The sequence below is a fragment of the Glycine max genome, chromosome 18, assembly GCF_000004515.6.
Source record: "Glycine max cultivar Williams 82 chromosome 18, Glycine_max_v4.0, whole genome shotgun sequence".
Lineage (NCBI taxonomy): Eukaryota > Viridiplantae > Streptophyta > Magnoliopsida > Fabales > Fabaceae > Glycine > Glycine max.
Window position 1 is genome coordinate 45,682,930 of NC_038254.2, and position 9,755 is coordinate 45,692,684.

A 9,755-nucleotide genomic window follows, 5' to 3' on the forward strand; every position below is an offset into this window, starting at 1 on the left:
ACGGAATTTCACGGATTGCGTAACCCTGCTTCCTTTTGATTTCCAGCGCGTCTCGAGACTTACATATTATGCAACAAAGGGTGTCAAGTATCTTCAAGCGGCCAATCAAAGGTTGCATGTCATCAAGTAATAATCCCCGGACGAAATTAGAGTATGACAATATATATATATATATATATATATATACCAAAATGGAAAAAAAATATAAACTTATAAGAACTAAAAATAAATAAAAAGTTTTTAGAGACCAAAATTTAAAATACGTGAACTTACATGAACAAAAACTTATTTAAGAAATATATTTCCTAATTCCTTGTTGAATTTATCAGAAGTTGCATGTCTTGATCTTTAATTAGATATTTTTCTTCACTCTTCTTTATTCCTTTTTACCTCGCTTAGTCTTTTCTATACTCCAAGTCTTTTTAAATTTATCAGAAGTTGTCTTGATCTTTAATTAGATATTTTTCTTCACTCTTCTTTATTCCTTTTTACCTCCCTCAATCTTTACTATACTCCAAGTCTCCACATCCATCTGCTTATTAGTCTATAGTAGGGTTGACCCCTACACAACAACCTCTCCATCACTTACATTACATCTCCTCTCCTGACGACTGCTCTACCTCCATCTTTGTTTTGCCATCACCCGCAACATATTTTATGAATAATAATTAAAAATAATAAATTTTTAATAATGTTGTAAATATAAAATAATTCATAATATTTTATTTTAATTAATAGTTAAAGATAGAAACTAAAATAAATAAAAATTAAGTGATTAATGTACAAGAAAAATGAAAAAATTGAATTAACAATATAAAATATTAAAGTTTATGTTGACTAAATAATTTCGTATTAATATTGCTTGGTTCAGGCAGAAGAAATCCAATTCAGGAAAGGATCCTAATCTAGAACTGGATTGCAATGACGATTTCGGTGGTGGAGCATGACAACGATGAAGAGATCACACAGAGGCGTTGGGGTGACTGCATAGTCTTCGACACTCAAGTTGGAGTAATGGGATTATAGTTCATTATCATACCAATGTTTGTGTTTTATACCATGCTTTTGACGGAAGAATTAGTTATATCTAGCTGTAATCACTTGAGACACATACCTCAAAGGGGGTGCCACATGTCCAATATTAGTACCTTCTCAGTTCAATTGTGAAGCTTAATGTTCTAGATCAGGTTATAACGTCCTCAAAAGTGATCAGTTAGGATGGGGGTGAACACCCCAGTTTTCATAGTTGATTTATATGAATATCTTGGTTCACATGATACTAAGATTACACTTCTAGAACAAATACTATGGTCTAACAAAAAAATATTGAATAAATAACTTCGATAAATTGTAATTTGTATATCATTCCATAGGCTTATACGCTTTAATAGTTTATGCATTAATAATGTAAAAAGTTTTTTACATTATCATTGAATTATAAATTGTCATATAATAAATTTGTTGAGTTTGACAATAATTATCTTAAAGATCATACTTATCAATTATCATGATTTATGGTTAGTTGATAGTGTAAATTTTTTTGACACCATCAATGTGTAGAAACAAACTCTTATGCCGAAGACCTTCAACATTAAATTGTTGAATATAATCATTTATGGAATTAAAGGTTTTGGTTATGAAATATAATCTATAATGTATTTTCTCTACTTTTAATAGCTTATAACTCTAAAGATACAAACTATTTTTGACAAAGAAAATTGTTTAATGCTATTTTTTCTCAATTTTATATAAAATTAATTGAATTTAACTATATGTTGTATAATCAAAGTAGCATAACTTTAATTTTAAACCAAGTCAACATTTGTAATTTTATAATTTTTTAAAATTATCATTTATTCATTGAGTGTATATTTCTTCATTTTATTGTTTTTTTATATTAAACCATTCATGGACAATAAATAAAATAGAAATGTTTGATCATGCATGCTTTTTATTTTTCTTACTTCACATTGATTATATGTGTTTGAAATCATATAAGTGTGAAATCACTCATACTATTATTATGATTATATACTATAAAACTACACCCATATCCTTAATAATTATAGAGTTAGGTTATTTATTTTATGTTTTTTTAAAAATTAATAAATATGAAATATATAGTTTATAATAAAATATTTGATAAGTTACTTTAATAAACAATAATATGTATAAGTTTTATTTTAGGCATAGATAACCTCTGGATCCATGTAAAATAGGAGTTTTTGATTTCATTGTTTTTACATATCTTTATTTTCATTTTAGTCATTTAAATTTTTATTTTTTTAGTCTATGCTTTCATGAATAGCGTTGATGGCATAAGGATTGTTTTGAAAATACCAGAAGTTAACCTCTTAACTAACAGGCCACGTTAAAAGAAAATATAGATTTAACATTATCAACTTAACATCATTTACAAAATCGATATGAACATAAATGTGTTGGCATATCAGTTTTCTGAAAATCAGATGTTAAGGAATGTTAGCCTAAGTTCGTTAACATCCAACAATGCTTTAACTACAATCTTTTCCAAGAAGATGTCAATATTTGGGCCATTCAGAATTTTGTACCTCCTTTGTCAAATGATGCAAGTGCCCAATATTAATCCACCCATTTGTAGGTTGTATATAATTTTATGTACTGATTTTTAAAATGGATGTGATTGATCTAGTTTACAATTTGAAACTAGATTATGTGTTATTATTATGTTTGATTGGATATATGGCTGATCTCCATCACCTCATCCTATATTATCCAATGGTATCTTGAGACAATGGTTGAATGAGTTAATGTACACCAAGGGAGAGAAAAGTTCTCAATAATACCTAGACTCTTAATTAAATTTACAAAACCATCATAGAAGTGATACTTCTTATCTCTATATGACAATATATATATACCTCTTACTCATTGCTTAGGGGAGACACGAATCGTTCCTTGCATCATATTGTTTCAAACTGGATTTAAAGGTTCATTGCATTTGGGAAAGAAAAATATTTCATGGACATCCATTATTCTATAAGACATTTATAGAGAGAAATATAAGTATTATAAGATTTATGATATAATAGGCCGAAAAAGATAAAAAGAAATTAGAGGTGTTGGCAGATGTTTGTGTGTCATTGCTTGAAAAGAAAATACACTCCATACCTTGGTGATATATGTAGCATGGATGAAGTTACTGGTGGAAATCTTGGCCTAAAGTTCAACGGGGAGATGAATATTTATAGCTTTTATGCTCAGAGTTGTTTGTTTGGTACGGGGAAGCTAGACAGGTACAGGTGGACTAGAGATGGAGAAACAGAATCTCTCCCTACCTTTGGGAACTTGATACTGTGTGCACAGTTAGATTATATGAATCAATTTAGGGTTTAAATATTATATACATACTTAATAGGTCCATAGTGATTTTGAAAGATCTATATCACCATTTTCAATTACAGTGATCTTTATCTTACCTCTAATCCATGCTCCATCCTTCTCAAGAAAAACAAAACTAAGAGGAAGAAAGTGATCCTTGGCATTACATAACCTGGGTTTGTCACTCATCCAGTGCTAAGGGAGATTTCATCACTAAAGTCCTATCTTTTCATTCTTTCTTTCTCTGATCACCGAACCAATAGTTATCAGATTCATACTTGAGTCAAGACACATGTAATCAGAAATATGTCTAGTGGCCATTAAAACCTTCTACATAGATATATTTCTGCGGCAAATAAGGTGTACTAAGTTTTCCTTTAAGGTTAATTAAGGTTACATCATGGCCTTATGTGAATTTTCATTCTTAGGATTCTAGAAGTATGACAAATCCTGAAATCTGTATTATATGGTGTGGAGTGTTGACAACATATTTTTGTCTAAATTGTAAATATTTCACTTTGCTTGTTATTGCATTTCACTTTTGGACCTAAATTTTAGAATTAACTAATCACCAAAAAACAAAAACACAAATTAAGAGTTTTTACTACATTCAAGTATGTGCTTCATATACCATTAGCTGACTGGAACTCAAAGATCTTTGCTGCTATATTAATTTGTGTGCAAGCTAAGAATCCTTTTTGGAAGGTTAAGTGAGGACAAGTTTAATTGTTCAAATACCTTCACAAAAAAGAGAGATGGGATCAACACACAACGACCCGAATGTCTTCCACTTTAGTTCTCTATCACCACTACTCACTTTAATCACTAGCTACATATGAAAAGAGGTTAAATTAAGAGAAATAAACTAAAATTAAAATGCACGTTACTTACTTTGGTAAAGCTTTTTATTGATACATGGAGCTTGGCATTGGAATTGTACCATATAGCCCTCTTGGTCGAGGCTTTTTTGGTGGCAAAGGAGTTCTAGAATGTGTCAATAGTTAACTCCCTGGTATAATATTTAATTAGTAAATAATAAAATAATATTGATCAACTCTGATCATTTGCTGCAATATCAGAAAGGAAAGTTCTAAAAGAAGGATCTGGTTGTTTAATAAATATTTATTTCTCATATCAGATTACACATCCCCAACAATTCATAACTCACACGACTGTTTTCTAGAGGTATCATCACTCAAGATAATAATATTGTGGCGGTATGGAATACCAGCGACAACACATTATAAAGAGAGAAAGCTCTAGACCAGGTTTCACTATTATCAAGCAAGTCGGAGACCTAGCATGATGATAGATTCACCTCCACTCCTTAAATTCCCATGAACCCGGGTATAGGGCCCCTTTTTTACTCAAACCCGTGGGTGCTTAGAATGCAGTGTAAAGAATGCGAAATAGACAACAGTTATTTACATTTTACACAGTTCAACAAATGCACACACGAAGTTTCACAAATCCACAATTCCTTAAAATAGGCCTAACTCACAAAAAGGTCCCCAGTGGAGTCGCCAACTGTCGCAACGTGCCCTTCGCGGGCGAGCGAAGACGAGGCTCACGGGTGCGCTTTCCAAAGGAGGAAAGATGCGCGGAGTCGCCACCAACGTTTATTTGTGGAAAACGTCGGAAAAACCAAAGGAAACCGGTCAAAATGAAAATTCTAAGTTCGGGAGTTGTATTTACGCTTTGGGAAGGTATTAGCACCTCTCACGTTTGTCTCAAAGGACAACAGCCTATTTTTTAGAATTGTGAAAATTGTGTTACCTTAACTTTATTTCTTTTTATTTTTTGAGGTCGACAAAAGTGGGGCTCTTGCTCCTACGTACCCTCCATCAAAGGGGAAATCAGACCTACGTAGTTCTTCCTTATGCGTGAATCAAGTGATTCTTTTTACTTGAAAGGTGATCATTTTAAGGCGTTGGACCTTAAAAATGATCCATTTTACTTGGTAAGAAAATGAAATGATAAAATTTCAAAACCCTATTTTTTTGTGGACGAGCTTGACTAGGCGAGTTGATTTTAGCCTTAGTTTCACTTTAGTTATTAGTCAATTCAATTAAGAATGAGAAATCCCAAAGAGAAAACGTCCGATTGATTTTTCGCTTTATTTTACTAAGAGGTATTTTTTGATTATTATATTATTATTTTACCTCTTTTTGATTTCCAACGTGGTTACGACACGACCAAATGGTCAGAATTCTTTTTAACATAAATTAACGGATGATACAATTCAAATGATCGGTGGAAATTTATTTTATTTTTAGATTAGGCGAGAAACAACTTAAATAAATGACTGAAGCACGTCAAAAGGGGGTATAGAAAGCGAATGAAAACGAGAATAAAAATACATGAAACAAAATGTGGACCACCACGGGTACATAGAATGAATTGAAAAGCTCGGTTTGGGGTACTTACCCGTTGAAGACTGAAGAAAACGAAGAACGAACGATGAATGTTGAAGAACGGTCGAGAATCTTCGCGTAATTACTCACAGAAACGTTACGGAAGCGCCTCGGCTTGGATTTTCTTCACGGAAATAATTTTCCTCAGCAATTTCGAGAGAATAAGAAGTGCCAAGAAGGCTGAACCCCTTCTCCCTTCACTCCTCCCCCTATTTATAGCAAAATAGGGGACGAGCTTGCAACCCAGCTCGCCCAGGCGAGCAAGGTTGCTTCCTCCAGAAGCAACAGCCTTATGGAGGAAGAATCTGGAAGGCCCAAGTGGGCCTGATTGCTATTTGTACCCCCCTTTTTACTAAATGCACCCCTTTACCTTTTTTGGTAATTCTTTTTCCGTAACGTTACGAAACTTTACGAATTTCGTAACGATACTTATTTTCCTTCCGCAAGGTTACGAATCTTCACGGATTATGTATTTACTCTTTTTTAGCTTTCGAAGAAGTTACGAAAACTCACGGATTGCGAAAAACACCTCCTTTCGATTTCTGTCACATTACGGAATTTTCATGGATCGTGTAAGCCTGCTTCCTTTTGATTTTCGGCACGTCTCGGGACTTCACATATTGTGCAACAAAGGGTGCCAAGTATCTCGAAGCGGCCAATCAAAGGTTGTATATCATCAAATAATAATCCCCGGATGAAATTAGGGTATGACAGTTGCCCCTCTTTACTTACCTCTCATCGGAGATAAGAGGAAAGCAAAGATAAGACACTGATTTTGTCTGTCCTGCCCTTTCCGTGATGACGGTTCTCGTCTCTACTCCTTCTTTTTTGCTGTACAACACAAAACAAAATACAAACAACAACAAGAATAACGAATATAATATACATATACACATATACACATGTTTGGCGAAGGAACCGATCCAGAAAATAACAGAAAAACATATTTCCCAATCACCAGAGGCTCCGCGCTTGATGACGGAGGACACATGAACAGCGCTAGGCAATGACATTCATGGGACTCCGAATAAAAGTGGAGAATGGAGAATTGGCGAACAGCGCTAGGCAATGACATTCGCGGGGCTCCAGACTCGAAGGTGGAGGACACATGAACAGCGCTAGGCAACGACATTCATGGGGCTCCGAAAAAAGTGGAGAATGGAGGATTGCACTAGAGGGTCCACACTTAGGCAATCATGAAGCATAGCTCCAAACTCGAAGGTGGAGAACACATGAACAGCGCTAGGCAATGACATTCATGGGGCTCCGAATAAAAGTGGAGAATGGAGAATTGACAAACAGTGCTAGGCAATGACATTCGCGGGGCTCCAGACTCGAAGGTGGAGAACACATGAACAGCGCTAGGCAATGACATTCATGGGGCTCCGAAAAAAGTGGAGAATGGAGGATTGCACTAGAGGGTCCACACTTAGGCAATCATGAAGCATAGCTCCAAACTCTTTGGATGGAGGATGCATGAACAGCGCTAGGCAATGACATTCATGGGGCTCCGAAAAAAAGTGGAGAATGGAGAATTGGCGAACAGCGCTAGGCAATGACATTCGCGGGGCTCCAGACTCGAAGGTGGAGAACACATGAACAGCGCTAGGCAATGACATTCATGGGGCTAAAAAAAAAGTGGAGAATGGAGGATTGCACTAGAGGGTCCACACTTAGGCAATCATGAAGCATAGCTCCAAACTCTTTGGGTGGAGGATGCATGAACAGCGCTAGGCAATGACATTCATGGGGCTCCGAAAAAAAAAAGGGAGAATGGAGGATTGCACTAGAGGGTCCACACTTAGGCAATCATAAAGCATAGCTCCAAACTCTTTGGGTGGAGGATGCATGAACAGCGCTAGGCAATGACATTCATGGGGCTCCGAAAAAAAAGGGGAGCATGGAGGATTGCACTAGAGGGTCCACACTTAGGAAATCATGAAGCATAGCTCCAAACTCTTTGGGTGGAGGATGCATGAACAGCGCTAGGCAATGACATTCATGGGGCTCCGAAAAAAAGAAGGGAGAATGGAGGATTGCACTAGAGGGTCCACACTTAGGCAATCATGAAGCATAGCTCCAAACTCTTTGGGTGGAGGATTCATGAACAGTGCTAGGCAATGACATTCATAGGGCTCCGAAAAAAAAGGGAGAATGAAGGATTGCACTAGAGGGTCCACACTTAGGCAATCATGAAGCATAGCTCCAAACTCGAAGGTGGAGGGTGCATGAACTGCGCTAGGCAATAACATTCATGGGGCTCCGAAAAAAGTGGTTGGCAGGACCGAACGGTCCACCGGGTTTTTCCACCTAAAAGGCAAACATGCTTTTTGTAAAGAAAAATAAATCATTCGCGAGAGCACCATATCTTAGAGAAACAATATACTTGTGCCAAGGGTAATCTTCCTTGTAACCGAGAATGAAGGGCAAGATGTCAACTTTTAGCTTTTAAATGAACATGCAGGGGAAACATCGGGCTAAGCTGAAAATAAATCACTCATAGTGTATAAAACTCACACAGGCAAGTGTTTTATCCTATTCCCAAACAATAACTGCACCATGACTCTATTTTGCACACGACTTCCTATCGAATCAAAGATCAAACGTACGATCACAGACCAATAGGATTTTCTCGAGGGTAGTGTTTTTGGAGAGGAAGCTGGGTGTTTCGGTCTTTTCCTCTTTGTTCAGGTGGGGTGGGATATCGCCAGTCGAGAACGACCTTGAATGGAAATCTGAAGGGAAGAGACACCAAAAATGGGTTTTCCTTTGTCGGCAGTCCCTTACCTTGCTGAAAATTTATCTGGTCTGAAGATCTTCCGTTCTCTTTCTTTCATTGATCGAGAATTGCCTCTTTTCCCTTTTTACTTCCTTTCGATCTTTGATCGGGAATCCTTCTTTCCTTTCTTTTGTTCTTTTCTTTATTTTCATCTTTTTCTTTTTCTTTCTTTCCATTTCTTCCTTTTCTTTCTTTTCACTTCTCCTTCCCCATCCCTTTCTTTGGGAAATCAGGTTTTAGCATTCTATTCGCTCTCCCTTGAGGAGATTCCGCTGTCCTTTGCTTCGGGGAAGGAATGAGGATTCTTTTTTATAGGCCAATGTTCAAAAAGGTCTAAGGTTGTGTTTCAATGGGGTCTTTTATCGTGGGAACCCAATCTTGATATCTGGGGCGAATCAAATTTGGGTGTCAAGGTGTCGATTTTGGGCTGAACTTCCATATTATTCCATAAGGCACGCGTGACAATGATGATTTGAAAACAACGTGCAAAATTAGTCATGGCTACAGCCAGGTGGGCACTCAAGCATCCCGTTTATGGCATGGTGATACTACGGTCGGGAATTTACACAAACAGACCCAACGTTTCCCAATTATGTTCTTTTATCAGTTCAATGAATTCATCCATTCTTATCTCGGTTATTCCGAAAAATAAACTCTTAGCATCAGTCCCTTGTTTCCAGAAGATACGTTTGCTCTTTACGAATGATTTATACTTCTTAACTATAACATGTCGACCTTCGCGGTCTTTCTTTCTTTTTCCTTTTTGTTTCATCTTTATATATTTATACACCTGTGGTCCTTTATGAAGAAATTTTCTTTTGTATATCTACACTCTTACTTTTTCTGTATACGCATTGGAACTCTCTTTCTTTACGTCACACGGTCAAACCCTATTTACATTCAAAGATCTTTTTCGTTTTTCTCCAACACACACTTATGGTTCATACAAAAGTTTCTTTATATATACTCGTTCACACACACAAGAATCCCTCTACACGTATTTTTTATAAAAACCCTTCTATGCATATTTTCCTTTTTCTTTATATACGCAGACATTTATTCACTACACTTCTCTCCTTTTTTTATCATGATTTTGGTTCATTTTATTTTTAGGACGACGTTCCTAAAATAAAAAATTCTACGCGATTTCGGAATTTCTACAAACATTATTGACAACAACGAAACAAGTATCGACGTAACAA